Genomic DNA, 23671 nt, shown 5'->3' with positions numbered 1-23671 from the left:
CAAAACACAGAGTATAAAAGAAGTGATTTAGAATATGGAGTCAGAAAACTTGAATTTAAGTCTAACTCTGCCAAAGCTGTATCCTCTTGGACAAAGGAGTCACCCTGTAAACCTTCCTTCTCTGTAAAATGGGGACCAAAGATACCTCTCCTATCTCACAGGATTGTTGTGAGGCCTCAGCAAAAAAGCCAACCAAACAAACAAACAAACAAAAACCAGTGAAAAGCACAGGTCGAAGCAATACAGCCTAACGCATCCTTGCACATGATGGTACCACTCCACTGGCTCTTCTCTTTCAGCAGACAATATACCCTCATTTCTCAAACTCTCACCTACTCGTCAACCCGCAGGACCTATTTGCAAGATGTCTAGCTAGGACTAATCTATCTATAACCTGGGGCTCAAAGTAAGCATTTTTCTCTAAATAAGTATCATCTGCCTAGACAGTCCATCAGAGCCACACACCGAACAGATGAGTCAGTTCTCCCCAACAAAGAGAAAGTTTTCCGACACACTTTAGTGAGGCAGGGCATAAGGTAAGGCTTTGGGAGCAGGGAGGGTCTAGGCCTCCAAGTGAAAGAGTAATATGAGATATCACAAACTAATAGGACATCACCTGACATACCTAAAACCACTTCATCAAAAAAACCCCATAAAACAGTTTTATCCAAAAGTCTCCAACCAATCTTAGGTAATTTTTTAGTTTTACAGCTTTATTTAGGCATTGTAAATGTACAACTCAATGACTTTTAGTTACTCATTTAGAGCTGTGAATTATCGCTGCAATCCAATTTTAGAATATTTTCATCACTCCAAAACTCCTCTTGAGCCCATTTACAATCTTCACTCCTACCTGTAGACCCAACCACTGATCTGTATTCTGTCTCTGTAAATTTGCCTTTTTTATTTTTTTAAAAGATTTTATTTATTTTTTTTTAACAGGCAGAGATCACAAGTAGGCAGAGAGGCAGGCAGAGGTGGGGGGAAGCAGGCTCCCCGCCGAGCAGAGAGCCCAATGCCAGGCTCGATCCCAGAACCCTGGGATCACAACCTGAGCCGAAGGCAGAGGCCTTAACGAACTGAGCCACCCAGGCGCCTCTAAATTTGCCTTTTTTAGATATTTCACATAAACGGAATCATATAATATGTAGTCTTTTGAGTTTGACTTCCTTCATTTATAATGTTTTTGAAATTTATTCATCCTGTAGCATGTGTTAGTAGTTCATTATTGTTTACTGTTGTTGAATAGCATTCCATTATATGGATATTTCACATTTTGTTTATCCTTTACCAGCTGATGGACATTTGGATTGCTTCCAGATTTTGGCCATCATAAATAATGCTGCTATAAACATTCATATACAAGTCTTTGTGTAGACATATATTTACATTTCTCCTGGGTAGATACCTTGGAGTGAAACTGTTGCATCATATGGTAAGTTTCTATTTAACTTTTTGTTTTGTTTTTAAGAAAAGGATTTGCGGAGGGGCAAAGTGAAAGGGAGACAGAAACTTAAGCAGGCTCCACACCAACTGTGGTACACAATGTAGGGCTCAATCTCACAGCCTGAGATCATGACCTGAGCCAAAATCAAGAGTCGGATACTTAAGAAACTGGGCCACCCAGGCACCCCATTTGCAACTTTTTATTAAATTTCCAAACTGACTTCTGAAGTGACTATACCATTTTACATTCTTATGGCAACGCACAAGGTTTCCAGTTGCCATACATCCTTACCAATACATTTTTATAGTCTTTTTGACTACAGCCACTTCAGAGGCTGTACAGTAGAAATTCACTGTGATTTTAATTTGCATTTCCCTAATAACTTGGGATGTTGAACACCATTTTATGTGACAAAATGTCTGTTCAAGTCTTTTGTCTCATGTTTTTTCTTTTATTTGTGATAAAATATACATAACAACAAAGTCTACCATTTTATACATTTTTAGTGTGCAATTCAGTGGCATTAAATTCAGAAGACTCTGCAACCACCAACACTATCCATTTCCAGAATATTTTCAGAATTTTGTATTTTTTTTATTATATTTTTAAGATTTTATTTATTTATTTGGGCGGGGGTGGGGGACAAGGAGGGGGAGCAGCAGTCAAAGGGAGAGGGAGAATAAGGCTGAGGGAGAAAAAGGCTGAGCAGGAGTCCCATGCAGGGCTCAATCCCAGGACCCTGGGATCCTGACCTGACCCGAAGGCAGATGTTTAACCGACTGAGCCACCCAGGTGCCCCTATTTTCAGAATTTTAAAAAAGAAAAACAAAAGCTCTCTATCCATTAAACAGTAACTGTCCATTCCACACTTCCCCTGAACAACCTATTCTTCAACCATTTCCCCTATTTTACTGTCTCTATAAACTTGCCTATTCTAGTTATCACATGTAAGTGGAATCATGACAAAAAATAATTTTTATTTAAAAAAAATTTTTTTAACTAGCTTGTCTTCTGAGTTGTAAGAGTTCTTTATATGTTTTGGATACTCCTTTATCAGATAAGCAAATCTTTCTGTAGCTTTTCATTTTTTTTAATGATGTCTTTTAAAATGCAAGTTTTACATTTTAATGAAGCCAACTTACCAAATTTTTCTTTTATAGCTTGTGCCATTGGTGTCATGTCTAGGAAGTTATTGCCTAACCCAAGGTCACAAAGATACCATTTCGTAGTTTCAGACTGAGGTGTATGATCCACTTTCAATTAATTTTTGTGTCTAGTATAAATTAAGAGACTGAGTTTTGGGGTGGGTTTTTGTCTTTTTTTGTTTTTGCATGCAAAAAAAAAAAAAAAAACAAAACCCCGATTTCCCAACATTATCTGTTGGAAAAAATTACTCTTTCCCCCACTGAACTGTTTTGGCACCTGTGTCAAAAATCAACTATATATTTCTGAACTCTCAGTCCAGTTCTAGTACCTGTCATTACACCAATCTATCACCCTCTTGATTATTATAGTGGATTTTTAAAACCATGTAATAAGTCCTTCCAATGTTGTGCTTTCTCAAAATTGTATTGGCTCTTCTACTTTAGGTCCTTTGCATTTCCACATAAATTACAGGATTAAATTTCTTCAAAGAAGTCAGCTGGGATTTTTCTTTTTAGAGAGATTACATTGAATCCATACATCAAATTGGGGATAACTATCATTTTAACAACATTTGGACTCATAATCCATGAAGACAGAACGTCTCTCCATTTATTTAGGTATTTTAAACTTCTCTCAACAATATTTTATAGTTTTTAGTGTAAATCTTGTTAATTCTTCTGTTTAATTTATTCCTAAGTATGAAGCCAATCATGAATGGAATTCTCTTACTTTCATTTCTGGATTGTTACTAGTATATAAAAATTTTTTAATTTTTTTGTGTAGTTGGTATCCTGTGACCTTGCTTAAACTCAGATCTGTTTTGGTTTCTTTTTTGTGAATTACTGGGGTAATTTAGATGCCTTCCCACCCCCACCCCACTGCACTAGGTAGAACACTCCAGTGAAGAAGTGCTAAGAGTAGACTTAAGAGACATCCTTACCCACTTTGTTCCCAGTCTTAGGAGAAGAGGATTCATATTTCACCATTAAACATTACATTAGTGTTAGGATTTTCATAGATGCCTTTATCAAGGTGAGACATTGCCCACTCTTCCTGGTTTGTTGCAACATTTTATCATTTACATCAAATGTTTTTTCTGTATCTACTGAGCTGATCATGTGGGGTTTTTTAAAACCTTTTAATATGATTTACTACAAGACAGCAAACTATGACTTGTGCACTAGCTATTTTTGTAAAGTTGCAACAAAACAGGCATATCCACTTATTTACATATAGTCTATCACTGTTTTGCAGTACAACAGCAGAGCTGAGTAGTTTAAACAGAAATTGTAATGGTCCAAAAGTCTAAAATATTTACCAACTGGTCTTTTTTTTTCTTAAGATTTTATTTATATATTTGAAAGAGAGACACAGAAAGAGAGCGAACACAAACAGAAGGAGTGGGAAAGGGAGAAGCAGGCTTCCCGCTGAGCAGGGAGCCCGACACCAGACTCAATCCCAGGGCCCTGGGATCACGACCTGAGCCACCCACGCACCCACCAACTAGCCTCTTAAAAGAACATGGTATATTGGTTTACACATATTAATCCAAACTTGCATGCCTGGGATAACGCCCAATTGATCATGATCTATAATCTGTTTTTCTGTGTTGTTAAATTTGGTTTGCTAATATTTTATTAAAGATTACTGTGACTAGAGGCGCCTGGGTGGCTCAGTGGGTTAAAGCCTCTGCCTTCGGCAACCAGGGAGCCTGCTTCCCTTCCTCTCTCTCTGCCTGCCTCTGCCTACTTGTGATCTCTGTCTGTCAAACAAAATAAATAAAATCTTTAAAAAAAAAAAAAAAAAAAAGAGGGGCGCCTGGGTGGCTCAGTGGGTTAAAGCCTCTGCCTTCAGCTCAGGTCCTGATCTCAGGAGGGAGCCTGCCTCTCCCTCTCTCTCTGCCTGCCTCGCTGCCTACTTGTGATTTCTGTCTATCAAATAAATAAATTTTTTTAAAAAAAAGGTTACTGGGTCTCTGTTCATAAAGGATACTGGTCTGCAATTTTCTTAATGTATCTTTGTCTGGCTTTGTTATCAGGGTAATAGCGTCCTCACAGAATGAGTTGGATAGTGTCTTTCCTCCTCTACTTTCTGAAAGAGTTTGTGAAGAATTAGTTTTCGTGCTTCTCTAAATGTTTGACAGAAGTCACCAATGAAGCCACTTGGCCTGGGCTTCTCTTTAAGATTTTTAATTACTGATTTGTTTTCTTTGTTCTAACACAGAAAACATTTAATTGTTAATCCATCAGAGGTCCACAGCTTCATGGATACCCCTTCACCAGGCAAAAAGACAACTTTTTTATGCAGACTGTTTAGATAAGACTCTTGGGGTTTATAAATCCCAGCCCTTTCTGTCTTAATTAGCACAAACTGACAGAGATGATCAAGCAGCACTTCAATGATATTTTAACATCAGATGTGTTTGGTAATCATACAATAACTCTCCATGGAATCACATTTAGTTTTGTTTAATAGAAACTAATTTATTAATATTTGATAGGCCAATATCTGGGCAAAAAACTAATGGATGTCAAAGAGAAATGCCCATTTGTCAATGAGAGAATATCTTTGTGCACAAGAAAAATGGTGAATTAAAGCTATCTAAAACTTCACATTCAACCTAATTTACTGTATAAATAGCATCAATAAATACTTGTGTTAATGAGGAAAAAAAACAAACTGGGCCTGGGCTTTTCTTTGCAGTAAGACTTTTAATTACTGATTCAATTATTTAATTGTTATAGGTCTATTCATATATTCCATTTCCTCTTGAGTTGGTTTTAATAATTCATGCCTTCAGCATTTGTGTCTAGGAATCTGACCACGACACGTAAGTTGCCCAATTTGTTCAAAGAAAGTTGTTCATGGTTTTCTCTTACAATCCTTTTAATTTCTTTTGAGTGACCTCCCTGCTAAACTCAATTAGTTCTATTTGTTTCTGATTTGTTATAAATATGAGATTTTATCATTTATGTAAAAAGACAGTTTTAATCTTTATTTACAAAAATAGCTGTCCATATGTCAGTTTGCTGACCTCTGTAGCATGCCATGTTAATAAAATAAAGATTTTTTTAAAATCCCAAAATGATTATCCTGCTTTGGGTTTGGTTTCTTATCTAATCTTGTTTTGTTTTGTTTTGTTTAAGACTTATTTATTTGAGGGACGCCTGGGTGGCTCAGTCATTAAGCATCTGCCTTTGGCTAAGGTCAGGATACCAGGGTCCTGAGATTGAACCCCACATCGGGCTCCTTGCTCAGCAGGGAGCCTGCTTCTCCGACTTGACTCCCCCATGTTCCCTCTGTCTATCAAATAAATAAATATTTTCTTTAAAAAAAACAAACCACACATTTATTTGAGAGCGAGGGGAGAAGCAGAAGGAAATGGATAGAGAAACTTAAGCAGACTCCACAGATTCCACCACCCCAAGATCAAGAACATCTTTTATCTAGTTTCTTAAAATGGAAGCCTAGATTAACGCTTGAGACCTTTCTTCCTTCCTAGTATAAACTTAAAAACTATAAATTTTCCTCTAAGTACTGTTTTAGCTGTATTCCATGAAATATGCTATGTTTTCATCTTCATTTAGTCCTAAATATATTTAAATTTCCCTTTGGATCTCTTCTTTGACCTGTGGGTTATTTTTAAGTATGCTATTTAATTTCAAAATTTTGGAGATATCCTCTATTTCTTTCTGTTCTGGATCTCTAGTTCTGTTGTGGTCATAAAACAAACCTTTTAAGATTTCCATCTTTTAAAAATAATTGAGACTTCTTTTATGACCCAGAATATTCTCAGAGACTGTTCTATGTGCCCTTGAAAAAAATGTATATTCTGCACAGAGTATTCAATAAATATGAGCTGGTTGCCAGTGTTAAGTCTTCTATATCCTTGCTAATTTTCCATCTAGTTCTTCTATCAACTATTGAGAGTGAAGCATTAAAATCTGTAACTATTATTAAGATTTTTTATTTCTCCTAATTCCTGTCAATTTTTGTTTTATATATTCTGGTGCTGTTGTTAGGTATATTTTTATAATTGTTATATTTTCCTCATCTTGATCCTTTCATTCTTATGAAATGTCCCTGTCTCTAGTAATATTTCTTAAAGTACATTTTTTCTATTATTAATACAGTCACTCCAGCTTTATTAAGATTTTATTTATTTATTTGACAGACAGAGATTACAAGTAGGCAGAGATGCAGGCAGAGAGAGAGGAGGAATCAGGCTCCCTGCTGAGCAGAGAGCCCGATGCGGGGCTTGATCCCAGGACCCTGAGATCATGACCTGAGCTGAAGGCAGAGGCTTAACCCACTGAGCCACCCAGGCGCCCCAACTCCAGCTCTTCTATGGTTACTGTTTGTATGATCTATTTTTTAGGATCTTTTTACTTTCAACATATTTGTGTCTTTAAATCTTAAGTATATCTCTTACTGACAACAAAGAGTTGCATCTTGCCTTTTTATGCAGGTTGAAAATCCCTACACCTTTTGAACAGGCAGTTAGTCCATTTACATTTGATACAATTATTGACATGGTTGCATTTATGTATGCCATTTTGCTGTTTTTGCTTCATGTCTTTGTCTTTAATCTCTAACCTCTATTTCTCCATTACTATCTTTTTCTGTGCAAAATATTTCTGGTATATATACCATTTTAATCCCTCTGTTGACTTTATCGCAATTATTTTTTGTTATACTCTTTGTGTTTGCTCTAGGCATCACAAGATACATCTTTTACTTATCATAATCTAACTTAACTCCAGGAAATACAGAAACTTGCTCCAATATATCTCCTATTCCATCTCTCTCTCTTTCTTTAGATTTTATTTGACAGAAAGAAAGAGAGAGTGTGAGAGACCTCAAGAAGGGGGAACTGCGGGGGAGAGGGAGAAGGCTCCCCACTGAGCAGGGAGCCCAACAAGGGGCTTGATCCCAGAACCCTGGATCATGACCTGACGGAAGGCAGCTGCTTAACTGACTGAGCCACCCAGCACCACTCCTATCTCTTTTCTGTTTTTATTACCATATATGTGTTAGAATCTCAATAATACAGTATTATCATTATTGTTTTAGACATTCTTGTCATTTCAAAAATTAAAAGAATAAAGATAATCCTATTAAAATATTAAGATAAAAATACAGTTGTGTTTACCTATATACTTACCATTTCCAAGGTTCTTCATTTCTTCTTAGGGATTTGAGTAACCATCTGTTGTCACTTCCTTTCAGTCTTAAGGACTTCCTTTAATATTTTAAGACAGGTCTGCTTTCAACAAATCCTCTGCCTTTTTTATGTGGGAATGTCTTTATTTTGCTTTCATTTTTGAAGAAGAGTTTTGCTAGATAAAGAAATCCTGGTTACTGGGCTTTTTTCTTTCCACATGTTAACTATGACATCCCACTGCCTTCAGACCTCCTTGCTTCTGATGAGAAGTCACCTGTAAATCCTATTGTTATTCCCTTGTATGTGATGCATCATTTTGTTCTTGCTGTTTTCAAGATTTTCCTTCTTTGTCTTACAGCAGTTTGATTCTGCTAATGTGTTTATCATGCTTGAGTTCATCATGTTTCTTGGATCTGCAGATGAATTTAGCCACTATTTTTTCTAATATTTTCTGCTCCTCTCACACTCCTTTCCTTTTATATATGTATATTCTTAGGTATACATTTGATGTTGTCCCACAGATCTCGGAGGCTCTATTCATTTTTCAGGCTCTTTTCTGTTCTTTGTAATAATTTTTATTGACCTACCTACAAGTCTACCAATTCTTTCTTCTGCCATCTTAAATGTGCTATTGAGTCCAGCCTAGTTAATTTTTCATTTCAGTTATTATAATTTTCAAATCAAGCACTTTCATTTTGTTTTCTCTTAAAATTTCTCTTTGAGATTCTTTATTCATTGAGTCATTGTCATCATAATTTACTTTAACCCTTCAGTCAAGATTCCCTTTATTTAACTGAAATATCTCTAATAGGGACTTTGAAGTCTTTCTGTGCCAGATTCAACATTTGGGATCACTAGAGGACAGTTCCTACTCATTGATTTTTTTTTCCTGAGTATGGATTACACTTCAGTTTTTTGCACATCTTTTAACTTTCTTGTTCAATACTGAGCATATAAGGTAAGGTACTACTCACAACCCCAGATTCTGAGTTTTTCTCAACTAAGGTTTTGTGACGGTGGTGGATTTTGTTTTTGTTTTTACTAACTTTCAGGAATAAGTTTGTGAAATCTGTCTCTCCTACAATGTGTGGTCCTTCAGGATTTTTTCCCTTGTTTTTATTTTAGGCCTGGCTTCTAACCGTCACCCCTCTATCTGCATAATTTACTTATTGGTTCAGAGGTAGTGCTCACCTTAGCCCTTATATTCCCTGCTGATCGATCTGTAGTTGGTACAGGGAGCATACTCTCACTTCAGGCCTTCAAGTCTACTATAATTTTTACCTTCTGCTGGGCCTTCTCACACATCCTTTGCACTGGCCAAAAATGTGTAGATGGCTTGGGCTTGCAATGGTTTCTACTGCACATGAAGCCTCCAGGCAATAGGATATCATCAAACTCCTTGTAGTTGCCTCACCTTCCAGAGCTCTCTGTTAAAGCCCTCTCTAGCCTGCTGTTCCACTGTTTGCCCCAAATAGGACTATAACCTTAGGCTAGTAGAGTTGTTTGGCTCTCCTTATTTCACTTGCCACCAGATCACAACTTCTAACTGATAATATTCCAAATGAAGTGAGTCCCCTCCCACAAGAGTAATAAAACTGCTGGTTTTCATAGCCTACCCCACTCTAGTTGAACTACTAAACTATCAGGGCTGGAAAAAAGGGGAGCAATCCTGGGCAAGATCACAAACTTGTGTTTGATACAAAATTCAGTGGTTTTCATGAATAAATACTTCTTAACTTATTATAAGCCTGTAATTGTTTCTGACAGTTTTTTTCCAGCTCTATAGCTGATTTGGGGGGGCAGGATTTATTGGCCTACTTGCACTCTCCTGCCAGAAATGAATCTCGTCCTCAGACATGTTTTTATAAATCTCTTAAGCAATAAAATCCTAACTGTGGTAAAGCCAAACAGTCTGAAATCAAATCTGTTTTCCTGGAATTAGACCCAAGTGCCATAATACCTAAACTGCTCAAATACAACTCAATTCAAAAATATACGTAAGAGAAAAAATTTCCCTGGGGAAGCCAGAGAAATAAAGGTATTCTAGAATACTGGAATTGTTTTTAATTCCAGAAGGCAGTAATACAAAAATTTGAGTATCAGGTTGTTATTTTCAGTTTCCACCTCCCAAAAGCCCTAACTACTAGAGTCACTAGTACTCTGTACATGTATATATAATCTGAACAGCCCTAAATCCAATCAAGGCTAGGATAAGACTACACAGACAACCTCAGATCTTGTCACCAGGTAGGTACTCAAATAGGTCCTAAACAAAGAAGGATACTGAGTGCTGGCCCTGGCCACTGTAATTAAGCCCATAGCATGACTGGGTGTATCTATCTCATGGGTTCCTTGCTTAGCTTGGGCTTAACTCTTGGCCCTCTGGTCATTACCATCCCAAGACCAAAAAGTCCTGAGTCTTAATACTTGTACTCCTACCCAGCAACTGGTTAGTTCAAAATTATTCTACTTGCCAAATTTGGGGCATCACCTAATACCTGGATTCTCACTTCATTTGCCAGCTCTCCTTGCCCTTTCACCCCAGGGCTGACAAATAATTCCAAATCAACCCTCCCCCTGAATTTGCCCTACCTATACACTGTCCCTCAATGCCAGGCTTAATGGTGAATTTCCACAACCTCCATCCGGCCCACTACCTGACTAAAGTTATGTCAGACAATCTATTTTATTCATATTCTCCTTAAAATGTATCTGTACCTTCTACTAAATAGTCAAGGGGCTACAGCCCCTGACAAGACAAATGGACACCTAACCCAAGCTGGGCTTATCCTCTTTTCTGAGCATTTAAAATTTGAACACAAATGCTTCAGTTAGCCTGTGCTGAGCACGGACGCTGGAAAGACATGAAAAGGCAGAGCAGAGGCAGCCATTTTCCATCATGGATACAGAAGCAAAGAATATTAGTTTGAAGGAGAAAAGAAATAGGAGGCAGAGGTACCAGAAAAGCAGAAATAAGATTTCATATGAATGGAATGGAATAGTTTCGCAGAGATGCGAAAGAAATTCTGGTCTTAACCCTTCCTGAAATTCAAAAGAATGCTCTGTCCTTTAGCCTCAAGAGAAACCCTGTACTTTCCACAAATGTCCCCATTTTAACCTGGCTTAAAGGGCAGGGGAGGGCAGGGGAAGGGAGGGAATGGTATTCTGTTCCTTGCAACTGAACTACTCCAGTTAACACCGCTGGTTTCTCCCTTGCTCCCAGTCTGTATTTCCCAGAAATCCACATCACTCATACTCTGGTTAGACCAGTTACTTCTCCACCATATAGCTCCTTCTGTTCACCCTGTGTTTTTTTGGCTATACCAAGATTTTTACAAACCCCTAAGATTAGATCTTATTCTCTTAAGATCTGGAGTTTTCTTTGGCTATGATGGACAGACAATGAGAGGTAGTATGATCTTCACTTTTAACCTCAGCTTCTTACCTGGAAACCACCATCTTCTTCATAAGGTTGTGACAGGAATTACATAAGGTGAGAATAAAGTCCTTGTCACATCATCCGTCGCCCCACTAAAGGTAGTTTCTTTCAGTATTACATAGATTAAACTTGTTCAACCTGAACATTAGGTAAAAATTATTTCACTAATACTTAAGATCTGAAGGGCACTAAGTATATTAAGAAGATTAATCAATAGTAATTCCTGTTGGGAAGTATTATTTTCACATGATAGCACTTTAACTTGTGAACAGCCATACCAACTCCCCAATCAACATCTATTTCTCCCAAATTTGTTTCTAGTCCCATTGTATTTCTTAAGTTTTGGAAACGACCCTGTTATCTTGCACCTGCATTTGTGGGATCATTTCTAGTAATTTACCAATATTGCTTAGCAGATGTGTTTACTTACTGATATTTTTACCAGTTTGTTTAAAAAAAAAAAAAGAGGATAAAACTTACTGGCCACAAATCACATTTATTTAACTTACGTGAAGACACTAATATATATTTAGTGAATTATAGTCAAGGGCCAAAATTATCATTGCTATTAGGAAAGGATATAAGGCATTTTAATCTGAAGTTTTTGTCTAACAAAATCTCTAACAGAAAAAGAGAAAGGAACAGAGACTAAATGTCACAATTAAGGTTAATTGGATAAAAATTCCATTTAGGGTTTGGCTTTTACTGCCTCTTATAGTTATGTTGACAGCTTCCTGGACAACTGAGGTGCTAAGTAATCCAGACGCCAAACAAAATCAACAAAAGTCCCAGCACAAAAATCATTACGTAAAGGATTTTATTTCCTTCTCAATTATACAGATCTACTCCATTCAACAATAAAGAAAAACAATTCCTAGAAGAATCATTTGGTTTTAGACTCACACAACAAATAATAATTGTCAACAGGACTGAACACAAAATGAGGAATAATTCTATTGGCAGTATTAGAGCTATTATTATAAACATCTGTGCATACACAATGACCACATACATACATACACACAATGATAAGATTTTACTTTCAATCTCAGAAGAACACTCTTATACTATTTCACACCTAGCTCCAAAGGCCCATTGCGCTGAGCCTCCTTCTACCTTTTCCTACCTTCTCCTCTTCCCTCCCAATCTTTTAGCCCCAGGATTCTCAAGATGGGAACTTAAAGATCCTCTTGATGAATTAATCCAACATTCAATCACCATATGAGTGGCTGATGTTCAATTCATTTCTACTTATGAATAAAGGTTATTACAAGTAACTTGTTAACTGTTAATAAAATTCTGTTTACGAACGAAAAGTAAGAAGAGACTCTAGTCTTTCCACTTTTTTAGTGTTCCACCAAAAAGACCGGCTGCTACAAAATGGGTGGCAATGTTGCAAAAACCTTACAACTAATAAACATATACAGTCAGTTGGAAATCCTGCAGTTCTTAGAAGAATTCCATTATCACTATCGAAAAATTAGTGGTAGTTTTCAATTGCTGCTATTCTTGCTTTTTAATCTTCAGTTATAGCTCATTCAGCAATGTCATTTTCAAAGGTTTATTTACTTAAGAGAGAGAGCACATATGTGCATGCACAGGAGGGGCAGAGGGAGAGAATCTCAAGCCGACTCCCCTAGGCACAGACCCTGACTCATGACCCATGAGACCACAACCTGAGCCAAAACCAAGAGTATAGGTGCTCAAGTGACTGAACAACCCAGGAGCCCCTAGCAACGTCATTTTCCAATCATTTAAATATATGTTGTGTACAACAGGATGGCAGTGCATCAATAGTATCCTTATTTTAAGTTTTCCCATGATTAGTCTTTGGTGTGTACATGTCATGTTTCAACAGAAGTCCTACCTCAATTGCTAAAGCACGTTTATCATCCTTGCCCTAAAATGTATTTGTATATAATAGCCCATTTCCAATAGAAAACAGGAACACGCAGTTAAGTAGGTAATGGGGTTCTGCCTAAATTGACTAAGGTCAAAAAAGCGGGTATCACTGCTATAACCAAGCAAGCTGCTCTAGGATGCCAGGTCACATTACTTCCAGCCTAGCAGTTCTTCAACTTTTTCTCTAAACTACATCAAGGAGCATTAGAAACTCACCCCATATATTCTGAGCCACATATATTGTGCCCATGATTTCTTGGAATCTCATATGCCCTTAATGGACTTTCTTCCTTCATCATTACCTTAATTCCTTGTCCAGGATAATCTCTGTTCTCCCAATTTCCACTTTTATAAGAAAACCCCACACCTTAGACTATAACATTCATAAAAAGTCCTTTTTTGATGCCCAAGGAAAGGAGTCCCAAACTCAGAGGACAGCATGGAGCTGTTAATGCCTCTTCCTGCATTTTCCTGGAAGAGATTTTCAACTCCGGGATATATGCACACATCCTTCTTGTCCCCACTCCCCAGACTTTGATCTCTTTGCATTAATGGTTTGCTCTATCACCTTACACCTCTGAACTCCCAATATTCAACTGGATAGCCACTGACTAAGCCAAGATTTTGAAGTCTGAGAGAAAAGGGAGGCAGCAAAACAGATTCTGACATATTTTAATTAGAGTTTCCAGGCATGCTTTTACAATGAGCTAAAGGTTCATTCCTTCTCTCAGATTCTGAGGTTTAGCAGTACTACTTTTCACAAAATCTTGGTTTTCTATTCTGTTTAATTATGAATTTTACAAGCATGTTCTATTTTTCAGGACAATTGCTTGTTCTTGGCTCTTCAGTTAGGGCCTGTTGCCACCTTGTGGACTATGTGGGAATAAATGCCAATGCACTACCACAGGTTCTCATCTCTGTGCTTCCAGAAGAAGACCACTAGATGGTGACTTCAAATTTGAAGAGACTTTCCAAACCAATAGAGAAAACCAGATAGTTGGTTTATGACTACACAAAAAAATAGATTCACGCAAATAAAATATAAATCAGTATGTCCAAAATAATGAGTTAAATAAATGAATAAATATCTTTTGGAGGTACTATGGCCTAAGGTTAACAACCTCTTAACCCAGGCTCTGACTTAGCAAACTAGGAATACAAGTGAACTTGCTCATACTGATAAAGGGCATCTACAAAAAAAATGCATAGCTTCCTGATTTCAAAACTTACTACAAAGCTACTGGAACCAAAACAGTGTGGTACTGGCATAAAAAAAAAGACAGACAGACAAATGGAATGAGATACAGAGCCCTGAAATAAACGCTCACATATATATGGCCAATGATTTTCAACAAGGTTTTCCAAACCATTCAATGGTGGAAGTGACAATCCTTTCAATAAACAGTGAAGGCAAAATTGAATATCCACATACAAAAGAATGAATCTTGACTTTACACCATACACTCAAAAATTACCTCAAAATAGATCAAAGACCTAAATGCACGACCTAAAAGTATAAAATTTTTATAAGAAAACACAGGGAAAAGCTTAATGATGTTGAATTTGGCAATGACACCAAAAGGCACAGGCAACAAAAGAAAAAAGAAGTTAAGCTGTACTACATCAAAATTTAAAATCTCTCTCTATAAAAGAACCCAACAACAAAGTGAAATGCAATCCATGGAATGGAAGAAATTATTTGCAAATCATATATCTAATAAAGGGCTAATATCCAGAATAGATAAAGACCGCTTACAACAAATAAGGGGTGTCTGAGTGGTTCAGTCAGTTAAGCATCTGACTCACTTTCAGCTCAGGTCATGATCTCAGGGTTGTGAGACCAAGCCCCAGCTTGGGCTCTGCACTGGGTGATGGAGCCTGTTTAAGAGTCACTCTCCTTCTCCCTCTGCTCCTCCCTCCACCCCACAAACAAAACAAAACACTCTTACAACTCAAAAGAACAACAAAACTTGTTTAAAAATGAACAAAATATTTTAAATAGACTTTTCTCCAAAGAAGTTATATAATGGGGGCGCCTGGGTGGCTCAGTGGGTGAAGAAGCCTCTGCCTTCGGCTCGGGTCATGGTCTCAGGGTCCTGGGATCAAGCACCACACTGGGCTCTCTGCTCAGCGCGGAGCCTGCTTCTCCCTCTCTCTCTGTCTCTCTGCCTACTTGTGATCTCTGTCAAATAAAGTGAAAAAAAAAAAATCTTAAAAAAAAAAAAAGAAGTTATACAAATGGCCAATAAGCACATGAAAAGACGTTCAACAGCATTACTCATTAGGGAAATGCAAATCAAAACCACCGTGAGGTATCACCTCACACCCATTGGGATGGCTACTATCAAAAACACAGAAAGTAAGTATTAGTGAGGATGCAGAAAAATTAGAACTGTTGTGCACTGCTAGTGAGAATGTCAAATGATACAGCCACTGTAAAAAACAGTATGATGGCTCTTCAGAAAATTAAAAATAGAATTACCATATGCTCCAGCAACTCCAGTGCATATACATCAAAAAATTGAAAATAAGGACTTGAAAAAATACTGCACATTCATATTTGCAGCTTTATTCACAAAAGCCAAAAGGTGTAAGTGGCCCATGTGTCCATCAACAGATGAAGAGATAAACAAAATGGTGTGTGCACACACAATGGACTATTATTCAACCTTAAAAAGAAAGGAAATTCTGACACATGCTACAACATAGATGAACCTCAAAAACATTATGCTAAAGAAAAGAAACCACACGTGGGAGCACGTGGATAGCTCAGTCAATAGGTTAAGTGTCTGCCTTCAGCTCAGGGTCCTGGGCTTGAGCCCTGAGTTGGGCTCCCTGCTCATCAGAGAATCCGGGCTTCCCCCTGCTCATGCTCCCTTGCTCGTTCACTCTCTCACTCTCAAATAAGTAAATAAAATCTTTAAAAAAAAATTTTTTTTAAGAAAGAAAAGAAGAAGAAGCCACACACAGCAGAGCAAATACTATGATTCTGCTTATATAAAATACCTAGAAGAGTCAAATTCACAAAAGACAGAAAGTAGAATGGTGGTTGTCAGAGGCTAGGGGAAATGAGCAACTATTCTTAATGGGTACAGTTTCAGTGTTAAACAATGAGAGTTCTGTGGATAGACGGTGGTGATGGCTACACAATAATATGGACATACCTAATGGCACTAAACTATACATTAAAAAAATTTTAAGATGGTAAATGTTATGTGTATTTTATCACAACTTTTAAACACAAAAGAAAAAGAATCAAAAATACCTTATGGCTAACAACATATTTGATAGTGAAATACTAAACACCTTCCCCCTAAATTCAAAAACAATAATGTCATTCTCACCACTTTTATCTGCTATTAGACTAGAAATCTTAGTCAATGCAATAAGGTAATAAAAATAAACAAAACTCATAAACATCAAAAAGGAAGAAGTAGACTTGTTTTTATTCAAAGATATACACACAAAAAGTCCCAAGGAATTTATTTTTAAAAGTTACTAGAACTAGGAAACAAACTTAACAATGTTATGTGATACAAATTTGATACACAAAAATCAACTGCTTTTCTATACTAGCAACAAACAATGGGAAAACAACGTTTTAAAATAATACCATTTACTATAGCATTAAAAAAAATTATTTTGGATAAGTTTAAAGAAAGATATACTAGATCTCAACACTAATCTTTCAAAAACTTGATGAGAAAAAAACATGTTCTAATGTGAAAAGATACACTAAATTCATAGAAGTCTCAGTTCTAAAATGACAACTCTCTCCAAATTGATAGGATCAATACAATCCAATCAAAATCTTGGGAGGCTTCTTTGTTTAAAAAAAAAAAATTAACAAACTGATTCTAAAATCTATAGGGAAATGAAAAACAAAACACAACACCCTGGAATAGCCAAAATAATCTGAACAACTTTAAAGGGAAAATGGAGTGGGAACACTAACACTGCCTGATTTCCAGACTGATTATAAAGCTATGGTATTCAAGACACTGCAGAGAATACAATCTATAAATAGACTCATACATATAAATATCAAATTATTTTTCAGCAAGTGTATCAAAAATTCAATGAGGAAAATCTTTACAACAAATGGCACTAAAACAAATGACTATTCATAAAGAAAGACTTGGATTTCTATCTCCAACCATATGAAAATTTTAATTTGAGATGGGTTAAAGACATAAATGTAAAAACTAAAAAAAGTTTCTAGTAGAAAACACAGAACACCACCTTTGCAACCTCAGGTTACACCAAGATTTCTTAAAACACAGAAAGTATTAACCATAAAAGAAAAAAGTGAATAAATTAGACTTCCTAGAAATGTAAAACTTCTGCTAATCAAAAAAAAATATTCATAAAGTAGAACAGAAAGCCACAGATTGGGAGAAAATATTCAAACCACATAGTTGATGAAGGACTTGTATCCTAATTTAAAAAAAAAAAAAAAAAAAAACCCACAACTCAATAATAGGACAGAAAACATGATTTTAATAGTCAAAAGACTTTGAAAAGACACTTTTTTTTTTTTTAAGATTTGACAGAGGGAGAGAGAGCATATAAGCAGGAAGAGGGGCAGAGGGAGAGAGAGAAGCAGACTCCCTGCTAAGCAGGGAGCCTGACTCTGCCAATCCCAGGACTCAGAGACCATGACCTAGGCCAAAGGCAGATGTTTAACCAACTAAACCACCCAGGCAGGCCTGAATAGACACATCTAAAAGGTGATATATGAATGGTGAATAAGAGCATGAAAAGGTGATCTACATAATTAGTCATTAGGGAAAAGCAAATCAACAGGGCATCTGGGTGGCTCAGTCAGTTAACCATCTAACTCTTGGTTTTGACTCAGGTCATGATCTTATGGATCATGAGATCAAGCCCACATCAGGCTCTGCACTCAGCAAGGAGTCGACGTGGAAGATTCTCTCCCTCTGCCCCTCCTAAACTCGTGCTTTCTCTCTCAAATAAATAAATCTTTAAAAAAAAAAAAAATCTATTACATGCCCACTAGAATGACTAAAATTTAAAAGTTAACAACACCAAACGCTTGTAAAGATGTGGAAAAACTAGAACTCCTACACTACTGGAACTGTACAATATATTAACAATTTGGGAAACTGGCAATTTCATAAAGCTTAACATACATCTACGATATGACCTAACAATTCCTAGATATATGTCTAATAGAAATAAAAAGGTACAGCCACAAAAAATCTTGTACAAGAGTTTTCACAGCTGTTTTATTTATAACAGCCAAAAACCACAAACAGCCCAAGTTATCACCAGGTGCTATAGAGAAACTGTGATATAGTCAATGGACTATGACTTAGCAATAAAAAAATAAATAAGCTACTAAAACCTGGAACAACATGGGTAAATCTCAAACGTTATGATGTAAAACACCAGAGACAAAAGAGCACCTGTTGTATGATTACATTTATATGACATTTTAAAACAGGCAAAACCAATCATGACAGAGATCAGAGGTTAATGCTTCTTGGGGTAGACCAGTACAATAGACTAAGAAAAAAGCATAAGGCAATTTTCTGAAGGAATGACAATGTTCTGCATCTTGACAGAACATGGGTTACAAGGTCGCATGCATTTGTAAAAAGTGCTTGAACCATATACTGTGCATTTCACTACACTTAAATCATACCACTATTTTAAAAAGATAAAAAATACAATGTTTCTGTAATCATACAAGCTTCAGCTCTGCCAGTTACCAGCTGTGTGGCTTTGGCCAAGTGTTAAACTGTCAGTTTCTTCATCTGTAAAATGGAGGGAACAAGAGTTGAAAACATCGTAAGAATTGCGAGAATAAAAGAGATAATGTTTAAAAACCATTAGCATACAGTAAATGCTCACTGAATAATCCAAAAAGTTAGAAAACCTCTGTCATGTATTTCAGCAAAGAAACATACAGGACTGGCTAGAGTAGCTAGATGCTGAAGAATTCACATATATATTACCTCACTTATTTTTTTAAAACAACCCATAACAGGGATTATTACTGTTGTATGGACAAAGGAACTGGTCACTCAGCAAAGATGTGGCAAAAGCCAAGATGCAAACTCTCACTCATGTTTTTTCTACTGCTCCATGTTATCTTCCATTAAGGTCATTTCTAGCAGTGTAACCCTGCAACTGCCAGGATAACGCAATCAAATGAGAAGCAATTAAGGATCCCTTTATTCTCGATAGTATGGTATATCAAACCTAATTCTGAAAAGCAGGCCAATTTTAAGAGCTTGATTAGCTGCAAGTAGAAGCCTGCAAACACTGCTCTAGGCTTTTATCCTGTCTCTGGCTTCAAGATGATTCCTGCTACGTGAGGATACTGATACCATTAGAGCGATTTCAAGATAAGAGAATTCTGAATGTAAAAATCTGTGATCTAAGGTGGGAAACTAGAATGTGAGTAGCTTAATTTGTAGAACAGCCTTAGAAATTTGGCAACTGAAATGAGAACTAAAGATTTTTTTTTTTAGTATCTCTCTTTTGGGGCACACCTGGGTGGTTTTGTGGGTTAAGCCTCTGCCTTCGGCTCAGGTCATGATCTCAGGGTCCTGGGATTGAGCTCCCACACTGGGCTCTTTGCTCAGCAGAGAGCCTGCTTCCCTCGCTCTGTGCCTGCCTCTCTGCCTTCTTGTGATCTCTCTCTGCCAAATAAAAAAATAACATCTTTTTAATTAATATATCTAGGGCGCCTGGGTGGCTCAGTTGGTTAAGCAACTGCCTTCGACTCAGGTCATAATCCTGGAGTCCCAGGATCGAGTCCCACATTGGGCTCCTTGCTTGGCGGGGAGTCTGCTTCTCCTGCTGACCTCTCTACTCTCATGCTCTCTCTCTCAAATAAATAAATAAAATCTTTAAAAAAAAATTAATATATCTATCTCTTTGAGGTGCCTGGGTGGCACAGTCAGTTAAGCATTCAACTCTTGGTTTCGGGTCAGGTCCTGATCTCAGGATCATTAGATCCAGCCCTGCCCTGGGCTCCATGCTCAGCTCAGCTCAGAATCTGCTTAACTTTTTCCCCCTCCCTCTGCTCCTCTACCATATGCTCCCTTGCTCTCAACCTAAAATAAATAAATAAATCCTTAAGAAAATAACACAGAATAAAGTAAAATAAAATAAAATACATATCTTTCAAGTGGCCTGGTGGCTCAGTGGATTAAGCATTCAACTCCTGATTTTAGCTCAGGTTACGATTTCAGGGTCGTGAGAGCGAGCCCCATGTCAGACTCCACACTGGGTCATGGAGCCTGCTTAAGATTCTCTCTCCCTCTCCCTCTGTCCCACTCTCCCCACACATGCATTCTCTCTCTCAAAAAATAAAATGCATACTTTACTCCTAATACAAGAGCTTTGTTAAAAATTAAAATAATGAAAGTTGCCCTGTGATCCGATTTGGCCAAAGATACTATACTGTTAACAGTTCGGTGTATCCTTCTTCCAGACTAAAATCTGCCTTCTCCTTAGCAATTCTATAGTAGTCCTCCATTGCAAGGATAATCACAATCTATTGTAATTGCTGAAACGAATATATTTTGACCATATATTCTGCATACCTGTCATTTCTTATAGAATAAAGACTGAGATGTGAATTGCTACATCTGTAGTCTTTAATTTTTAAATTTTAAACCACTAAATCTGTAAAAAAAAATAAACCTGCACATTTTCAGCTTTGACAGATATTAGATTATACTCATAATAATTCCCATTTTCCCACACCTTCATCTGCACTGATAAATTTCATTCTCTAGCGTAGAAGCTATAGACTCAAATGCCTACAGAAGACACAGGAGACGTAACTGGATGAAGGAGGCCATCTGGGTCTGTGACAAACCTCAGAGCGCATGCTCACATCAAGAGGGCAGCCACTATTCTATTCCAGTCAACAGATGTCATGTAAAAATCTAGTCCCAATTTATTAAGAAGGCCAAAACTCCAAATTTTTATGAAGATCTTACAGGTTTTTTGTTTTAAAGGTTTGCTTATTTATTTACTTGACAGAGAGAGAGAGAGAGTGTGCTCGCCAGCGTGCTCACCAAGTAGGCAGAGAGGGGCAATCAGAGCAGAGAATCTAATGTGAGGCTTTTTCCCAGGACCCTGAGATCATGACTTGAGCCAAAGGCAGAGGCTTAAAGACACTGAGCCACCCAGGCACCCCGAAAATCTTACAGGTTTTTAATGGTGACAACTAAAATGTTTTATTTAAATACTCAAACAAAATACATCCATAGGCCAGACTACATTTAGCACATGGAATTTTACGTTGAGATGAAAAAGATGTAACCTTGAATTTTCACTTTTTAAAAAGATTATGATTTATTTACTTATTTATTTATTTAACAGAAAGGGAGAGCATGCACACAAGTAGGAGGAGCAGCAGGCAGAGGGAAATGGAAAAGCAGGCTCCCCAACTGAGCAGGGAGCCTGACTCAGGGCTGGGATCCTGGGATCCTGGGATCATGACCTGAGCTGAAGGCAGACACTGCCTGAGCCACCCAGGCACTCCATGTATTTTCACTTTGAATCTTATTATTCATGCAGTTTGTTTTGCTATGCTTACGAACAGAGGATGTTTTTATTTAATTTTGGTTTATAGTGAGTGTTAGCACCCTTCAGAAGAAGATGCTTATCTTTATTTTTTCCCCAGATTCACATCTACAACAAATATTAGACCAAAAAAAAAGAAAAAAGAAAAAAATCTGTACCTTCAGGTTTTGAGGCTAAAAAGTGTGGTCTTAGTTAATTAAAGTGTGGCCAGAAAGGGTACATGAAGACTCTTGGGACTGAGTTGCTATATTCTCCCCAGCATACTTAGAGCACAAGATTTTTAGAGAACATAATTCATAAAACTACATATAACTTTTTTTTTAAACTACATATAACTCTTGAAGATGGCTTCAATAATGTGGTGTTTCCCTCTACTACCTGATACATTTGCTTAACAGCAAACTTTCTGATGAGATATTAAAAAAGGAGAAGAATTCTCATACATCTCCTTTATTATCATACTTGGAATTTAAACCACTTTCAGCTTTTTTTTAATGAAATAAAGCACAGGTTTGCAGAAATCTTTCCCTCGTCAGGAAATGTTACTGCAAACACTGCCTCTATAGAAAGAACACTGCAGCAAGCAACCTATCTAGCTTTGGTTTGTGCTCATTCCTTCTTAGTCATCCATTACAAATCTCCAGACCCAGATGTCCCAGCATTCCCTGCACCTACCAGAGATAATGGCAGAGATCCATGACTATCCAAGGGCCCAACAACAGCCTTTGAATACAACTATCTTTTCATCAATTGTAAACAAGTCCTAAACTCTTGGCTCCACAGGGAGTCCCTACCAAGTCGGTATAAACTCTGTAACAGGGGCAGAGGTCAAGGGGATGAGCGCTCAGAGCCTAAGCTCTGAATCTCATCCCATCACTACCCTGTTCAAAAGAATCCTTATCAGAAGAGAACGCCCCAGCAAAAGGCCACATTCAGGAGACCTGATCTAGCAGATTCAGCTTCAGTTTTGGAAGTAAGCTTTTGGAACAGTAATGAATGTGAAATACCTAATGTGCCCAGGAAGATGGCCCCAGAAACAGGGTTCTGAAGGGAAGGGAACATAAAGGGAAAAACAAGGGAGATTTGTGAATCTACATTTGTTTTGGGGAAGAACCGTTCTGAAAAGTAGTGGAATAACCCTGAACCTGAGCCACAGAAGAAATCTCTTTGGGAAACTATTCCACAGAGTGAATTATTTTGTTTGTGTCCAAAATCATTCTAATACATGCAAAAGAGCCCAAAAAACACTTAGAAAATAGTATATTCTTCTGTATGCAAAAAAAAAAAAAAAACAACCATTATGTATGTTATAAATCATACTGCTTTAGGCTCTTCCATTAGCATTTGAGACTTGTCACAGTCAAGAGAACCAGGGCCAGGACAGAAGAGGAGTTAAATGAAATAAGTCAATCAGAGAAAAACAAATATATTATTTCACTCATGTGGAATTTAAACAAAACAGAGGAGCATAGGGGAAGGGAGAGAAAAATAAAACAAGATGAAATCAGAGAGAGAGACAAACCATTTAACCATAGGATAACAAACTGAGGGTTGCTGGAGAAGAGAGGATGGGGGAATGGGGTAATTGGGTGACGGATATTAAGGAGAGCATTTGATGTAATGAGCACTGGGTGTTATATGCAACCAATGAATCACTAAACTCTACCTCAGAAACTAATGATACACTGTTAATTAACTGATTTTATTTTTAATTTGACACAGAGAGAGAGATCACAAGTAGGCAGAGAGGCAGGCAGAGAGAGAGGAGGAAAAGCAGGCTCCCCACTAAGCAGAGAGCCCAGTGCGGGCTCCATCCCAGGACCCTGGAATCATGACCTGAGCCAAAGGCAGAAGCTCAACCCACTGAGCCACCCAGGAGTCCCTAATTAATTGATTTCAATAATATAAATTTTTAAAAAACAGCTCTCAAGGGTTGCCTGGGTGGCTCAATGGGTGAACCATCTGCCTTCTGCTCCGGTCACAATCTCCGGGTCCTGGGATG

General features: G+C 37.4%; 1 protein-coding gene and 1 long non-coding RNA gene across 4 annotated transcripts in view; one reads left to right on the top strand and one right to left on the bottom strand.

Annotated features, from left to right (window-relative positions):
* Positions 1-23671, bottom strand: part of NR6A1 (nuclear receptor subfamily 6 group A member 1) — a 226702-nt gene that overhangs the window by 162436 nt on the left and 40595 nt on the right. The window lies entirely within an intron of this gene.
* The window catches only part of LOC131812051 (uncharacterized), a 78166-nt gene that overhangs the window by 41552 nt on the left and 12943 nt on the right, over positions 1-23671 (top strand). The window contains exon 4 of one of the 2 annotated variants that reach the window (XR_009346253.1): positions 1295-2069. The exons of the other annotated variant lie outside the window; for it this stretch is intronic. This is a non-coding gene — a long non-coding RNA (uncharacterized LOC131812051). Of the gene's footprint in view, positions 1-1294; positions 2070-23671 lie in introns of those variants that run through there. 2 annotated transcript variants of the gene reach the window in all.

The sequence above is a fragment of the Mustela lutreola genome, chromosome 12 (genome assembly GCF_030435805.1).
Source record: "Mustela lutreola isolate mMusLut2 chromosome 12, mMusLut2.pri, whole genome shotgun sequence".
NCBI lineage: Eukaryota > Metazoa > Chordata > Mammalia > Carnivora > Mustelidae > Mustela > Mustela lutreola.
This window is presented reverse-complemented; position numbering and strand designations above follow the sequence as displayed.